At 42.8% G+C, this 6014-nt stretch overlaps 1 pseudogene; it reads right to left on the bottom strand.

Moving 5' to 3' along the window:
• Positions 1 to 5622, bottom strand: part of LOC102836915 — a 148013-nt pseudogene extending 142391 nt beyond the window's left edge.
• Between the last annotated feature and the right edge of the window lie 392 nt (positions 5623 to 6014).

Below are 6014 nucleotides of genomic sequence, written 5' to 3'. Positions count from 1 at the left end.
GGCACATAACCACCACCACCACCACTGTTGTAAAAAGTTAAGAAAAGTTTTCTTGATAAAAGAAACATTCTATGGTGGTTATGGGGTCAGGGGAGGGATTACACACATTAACATGGTGACAGGGCAGTCAATATACAACAAGAAGGAGGTTGGCAGAGGGAAGATGAAAGTAGCCAGAGACATAGGGAGGAATGCAAAAAGAGTTAAAGTGAATAGAGGTAAGTACTGTGAACGGGTGGTACGTGGAGGCGTTGCTATCATTGAGATAAAGCAAAGGATATGATTTGTTGAGTGTAAAACTGATGATCTGCCCTGTAAACCTTCACTCAATTCCCAATAAAAAGTTAAAAAATAAAAGAAAAATGTGTGGTTTTCTTCCCTTCCCCTGCACTTCTCTCTTTGCTGTAAAACTATTTCTCTTTGCTTACCTTTACCCAATAAAAACTGGTTGTTTCTCCTATGAGGCAGGACATCTTATATGCTGTTGTGTTCCTCTATTTCATGAAATGCAGTTACTTCTTCAATAAAATCTTCTGTTTTATTTTCTAATGAAGTTTCAGTCTAGTGCTTCCACTAAGACATTGGAGACTCCGTATTGTTTCACTCACAACAGAAGTTTCCCACTCATAGGGTGGTGTGTACTGGGAGTAGAACAGAAAATATGAGAAAGGTAGCAACATTACCAATGGCACAACAATGATTATCGGTAACATTTTACGTGAGCTGTTGACCCAAATACTCATACTCGTAGTTTAAAACAGAGGCACAAGTGACATGGAGGTACATGGAGGCCCCTGGGATCATTTCCTAACCTAGGTGGACCCCTCTGGGCACCACTGTTGTAGGAGTTGTATTACCACCGTATGCCGCTGATCTTGGACCTCTGCTGGGTGGTGGTCCTGGTTATGTGCCGTGGAGTTGGTTCTGACTCATAGCGACCCTGTACAGGGTTTCCGAGACTATCATTCTTTACAGGAGCAGAAAGCCTCATCTTTCTCCCACGGAACAGCTGGTAGCTTCAAACTGCTGACCTTAAGGTTTGCAGCCCAATTCGTAACCACTACGCTACCAGAGGACCTCTGCTAGGTCCCAACAAAGGCTAATATTGAACATGATGACCCTTGTGACACTTACGACCTTCACGGCCTTAACTGTTTCTTAGTTTATTTGCTCTGCACGTTGACATTTACCATTGATTTGAAGCAGAATTTGAACTCTGAAGTTAAGGTTCCATCAGCAATATTCCTGTCTCTACATATGGGGAAAGGGAAAGGCAGCAAGGATAAGAGAATGGAAAGGGGACTTCATGGAGAAGAGTATGAGTAGAGAACATGAGAAAAAGAGAGAAGAGGGAACAAGGATACACACAAGATGGGGAACTGAGGAGAGCAGAGTCGGATAGAAGCTGTTCTTCCACAAATTGAATAAAACCTAAAGATCTCTGACAGTGAGGAAATCCTCCCACCACACCCTATACTCTGTAAGTCCCCAGGGACAATTCATAAGGAAGGTCAGGCGCCAGATCTTTTGGAATCAAACCTGGAATTTACAGAAGGCACAAGGTGTGCAGATCAACAGCAGTGAGGTGACGACTATTCCAAAGCAGAACTGACCTGCTGGTCCAGCTTCAGGTACACTGGAAGCCACTTGGCCGCAGCAGGCTCACTCTTGCTTTTTTTTAATTTAATTTTTTTTAATGTTACTTTCCTTACAGCATTCTTAGTTTCAAAAACGACATAGAGTGGAGTCATTAGAAACACAAAAACAACAGGACCATTAAAAACTAAGTCCGAGTAGGATCCTACATATATATGAAGTATCTAGAATAGTTAAATGCATAGTGATTTTGGATGCCACTGAATCTATTTTGATTCATAATGACCCCATGTGACAGTCTAGAACTGCCCCCAGAGGGTTTACTAGGTTGTCATCTTTATGGGAGTAAATCACCAGGTAATTTTTTACAAAAGAAAGGTCCACGTGCTTAGTCACCATTCACGTTGCTGAAAAAAAGGTATTTTCAGTGAATAAGTCACTGGTCTTGCAAAAATCTATCATTCAATTTCCAACGTTGTTTCTATCACCAAGGTCATATTTTCCAACTTACGGTTAACAGCAGAGTGTTTATTGACATTATGCTACCATGGTGCTTAAATGTATAAAGAGCAACGTTTTTATTAGTGGTTGCAAGGGGTTGAAGTAGTCCTGACAGTGCAGTGGCTAAGCACTCAGCGGCTAACCAGAAGACTGGGAGTTCAAATCCAGCAACTAATCCTTAGAAGATGTGGCAGTCTGCTTCTGTAAAGATTTACAGCCTAAAAGCCCAGTGGGGCAAGCCTGAGGCTCAGAACCATAGTCACAGGGGAGGGAACACCAAGGTCAATTGGCACAACATAGTCCAGAAAAGCAATGTTCCACATCCTACCCTGGTAAGTAGCAAGTGGGGTCTTAAAAGCTCATGAGTGGCCATTCAAGGTAGCCATTGGTCTCTCCCTGTCAGGAGGAAAGAAGAATGATGAAAATGGAAACACTCCAATGGAAAACTGATCTGCTCTGTAAAACTCATCCAATTCACAATGAAACTCCCTGTCCAGAGGAAGGAAGAGTGATGAAAATCAAAGATGCATGGAAACAGTTAGTCCAAAGGACTAATAAATCACACAAATGTCAGTCTCCACAACTCTTAGACCAGAAGAACTAGATGGTGCCCAGTTACCACTACCAACTGTTCTTAAAAGGATCACAATAGAGTGATAGAGTGAGAGAAAATATGGCACAAAACTCAAAATCATAAAAGAGACCAAGCTTACTGATTGGATACAAGCTTGGTGAAACCTGAGACTATGGCCTTTAATCACTCTTCCGGTCTGGAACTGAATTCAGTCCCATGGCTCAACTTTCAGGCCCACAATAGACAGTCTATACGAAACAATAACACTTGTGAAGTCCACATATCTTAGAATAACTAACCATTTGAGATCAAAAGAGAAGCATTTCCCCCAAAGTTCAGAAGGGTTAGGGAAAGAGAAGAAATGAAAACAGAAAACATAGGTTAAAAAGTGGGATAAGTGATATCAAAGTGTGGGGATTACAATGATAAATGTATATCATTTGTTGACTGTAAAACTGATGATCTGTGCTGTAAATCTTCACCCAATTCACAATAAAAAGTTTTAAAAAAACATCTTCCCATGTGAGAAGGCCACAGCCAGAGCCCTCAGCTTCCATTTTAACTTGTCATGATTTATTTGATGAGAATCAGAGGATCCCAGCTGTTGAAGCTGAAAGGAACCTTAGAAGAACCTAACGGTATTCCATGAGCCAGACCAGGATGTCCCACAGACAAAGTAAAATGGTAACCCTGGCTCTCCAACCCCTCCCCATAAACGCAGAAAAAAAAAAAAAGAATAACTGTAGTTTTTCATGCCACCAAGTCACCTCTGACTCCTGGCAATTCCAGGTACAACAGAATGAAGTGTTTCCGGGTCCTGTGGCATCCTCCCGACCATTGGTACCCTAGAGTTTATTGTTGTGGCCACTATGTATTTTGCTCATTTTCCAGCACTGTATCAGACAATAAAGGAGTTCTGGTAGCATAGTGTTTACAAATCGGGCTGCTAACCTCAGGGTCATCTGTTTGAAACTACCAGCTGTTTTGCAGGAGAAAGATGAGGCTTTCTGCTCCAGTAAAGATTTACAGCCTTGGAAACCCTGTGCAGGGTCGCTATGAGTTGGAACCGACTCCATGGCACATAACCACTGACCACCATATCAGATCATGTTCTGTTCTGATCCATTAGCTATTTTTTACAAGTAGCTTACCAGACCTTTCTTCCTTGTCTGTCTTAGTTTGGAGGTGCTGCTGAAACCTGTCCACTATGGGTTTCTCTGTCATAGCTTCCTGCCACACAAGAATACTCAAACCACCACAGTAGGACTGACTGACTGACTGACTGACTGACTGACTGACTGACTGGTGGTGGCGAGAACAAAATACCTGAGGAGGGACTGAAAGGAAGGGGAGGGTTAATGGGACAGTATAAGTTGGACAGCGCTAGTTCTTTTGTCAGAGTTCTGGTATGATGCTGGAGGAAACACACTAGACTGCTAACCACAAGGTTGATGGTTCAAACCCACCAGCTGCTCCTTGGAAACACTATACAGTGTTGCTATGAGTCAGAACCGACTAGACAGTGAAAACAAAAAAACAAACACAAAACAATCATTTTGTCACTGTACATAAACTCTTCTCAAGCACTCATTCCTAGTCACCTAACACTAGCTCTGTACAGACTCCAGCTGAACGTTGCCTGGGGACTTGGTTTCTCTAGGGAGCTGGGATGGTTGTAGATATGGCAGGGACATCAGAGACATTGGCTGACATTTTTGTCACTCCCAGAGCTGGGCTCAGGTCCAGGGGACCATACTGCTCCACACAGCAGGATCCTGCCCGCCATCCTGCAGGGCGGCTGTGTGTCATGCCTTGTGATGCTGTGTGGAGTCAGCACACCAGCTCCAGAAGCCTGAATCATTCCAACTAGTCATTCAACCCCAGCATCCCATGTTATAGAGAAAAGGGTTTGCACTGCATAAGGAAGTTGGCAACAAACCCTTCAGAGTCTGGAAACTATCTGTGTTCCCACCATCTGAATCTTATGCAAAGCCTTCTGCTGCAAATGAATGAGAATCTCTGCCCTTCGCTCTCCCGTTCCCCACGGATACTTTTGCAGTCAGATATTAACTTAATGCAAGCTATTTTCTGAGGCGGATTCCTCTTTATGCTGTTTATCAATTTGCTGAATGCTGCATTGTCTTTCTAAGCTTCCTGAATCACAGAAGTCGGCTTCTGAGTAACACTGAGGGAATTCGTCAATTACTGCCACAGCAGCTCCCAGCCACCAGTGGGAGGGAAATTGAATTGCATTTGTATCCATTACTGTTCATGAAACTTCTCTGTTCACTATGCAATGCTTTATACACATGGTGCTTCTTTGCATCTTTGCAAATCAATCCTGCATCATTTCAGGTTTGCAATTTATTGTTTGACTTGGAGTCTTTTCTTCTTCAGAGTTAATATATGTGTCTGGACAGCCAAAATTGAATTATAATTAATGTACCAAAGCTGGTTTATTTTTTAGTATTTTATTGTTGATCCCTTTTCTCCAGGGCTTTGAACTGGTTCATTCTGGGCCCAACCCCCTGGTTTGAAGCTCCGATTTTCTCCTTATTCTATATTATTTACTCAGCTGATTAGCTTTAATGTGCACCTGGAGAGTAATTTGGCAAAACATTAGAGGAATTCATAGCCCGGTAAATAGGAAAAAGATATTGTTAGCACTTGAAAAAGATTGCATTCAGGTGGCCTACCTCCAGGAAATGCACCTGATTGCTTCCGCACATGCAGAACCTCAGAGATGAAGCTGAATGAAGGAGACGTATGTGCACTCCTCTCTCTGGATCTAACACAGCAGGGGGAGTGGCAATGTTTTTTCTATCAGCTTCTGCTTTCTTCCAATTATAGAAATCCAGAGCCTGTCTCCTAGCTCCAAAAGGCACTGGCAAGACCTGCAGAACAGACATGCGTTTACTTCTGTCTGCAGCAACATCTGTCCAAGTTATCATTTCTGCTGTCTGTCAGAACCCATCCAAAGAATATTTCAGTAAGGTTCTCCAGAACGAGATTCCCAATTGCATTCATAACTCTGCTCACAACCCTCCTCACCTGGGGCAAACATCACATTTCAGATTAAGAAAAATTATTGTTAGTTTCTGTCAATGTGATTTCCAACTCATAGTGACCCTGTGTGCAGAGTAGAACGTCTTCACGGGGTTTCCAAGGCTGTGGCCCTTTGGAAGCAGAGTACGAGGTCTGTCTTCAAGGTGTCTCTGGGTTCAAACCACCAACCTTTTGCCTAGTAGTCAAACACTTATCTATTCATGCCACTCAGGGATTCCTTTGAGACAAACACTGAAACCAAAAAACAAACCGACTTCCATCCAGCTGATTCTGTCAC

The sequence above is a fragment of the Chrysochloris asiatica genome, unplaced genomic scaffold (genome assembly GCF_000296735.1).
Source record: "Chrysochloris asiatica unplaced genomic scaffold, ChrAsi1.0 scaffold00276, whole genome shotgun sequence".
In the NCBI taxonomy this organism is placed as follows: Eukaryota; Metazoa; Chordata; class Mammalia; order Afrosoricida; family Chrysochloridae; genus Chrysochloris; species Chrysochloris asiatica.
Note: the sequence above shows the minus strand (reverse complement) of the source record. Positions and strands in the feature narration are given on the sequence as shown.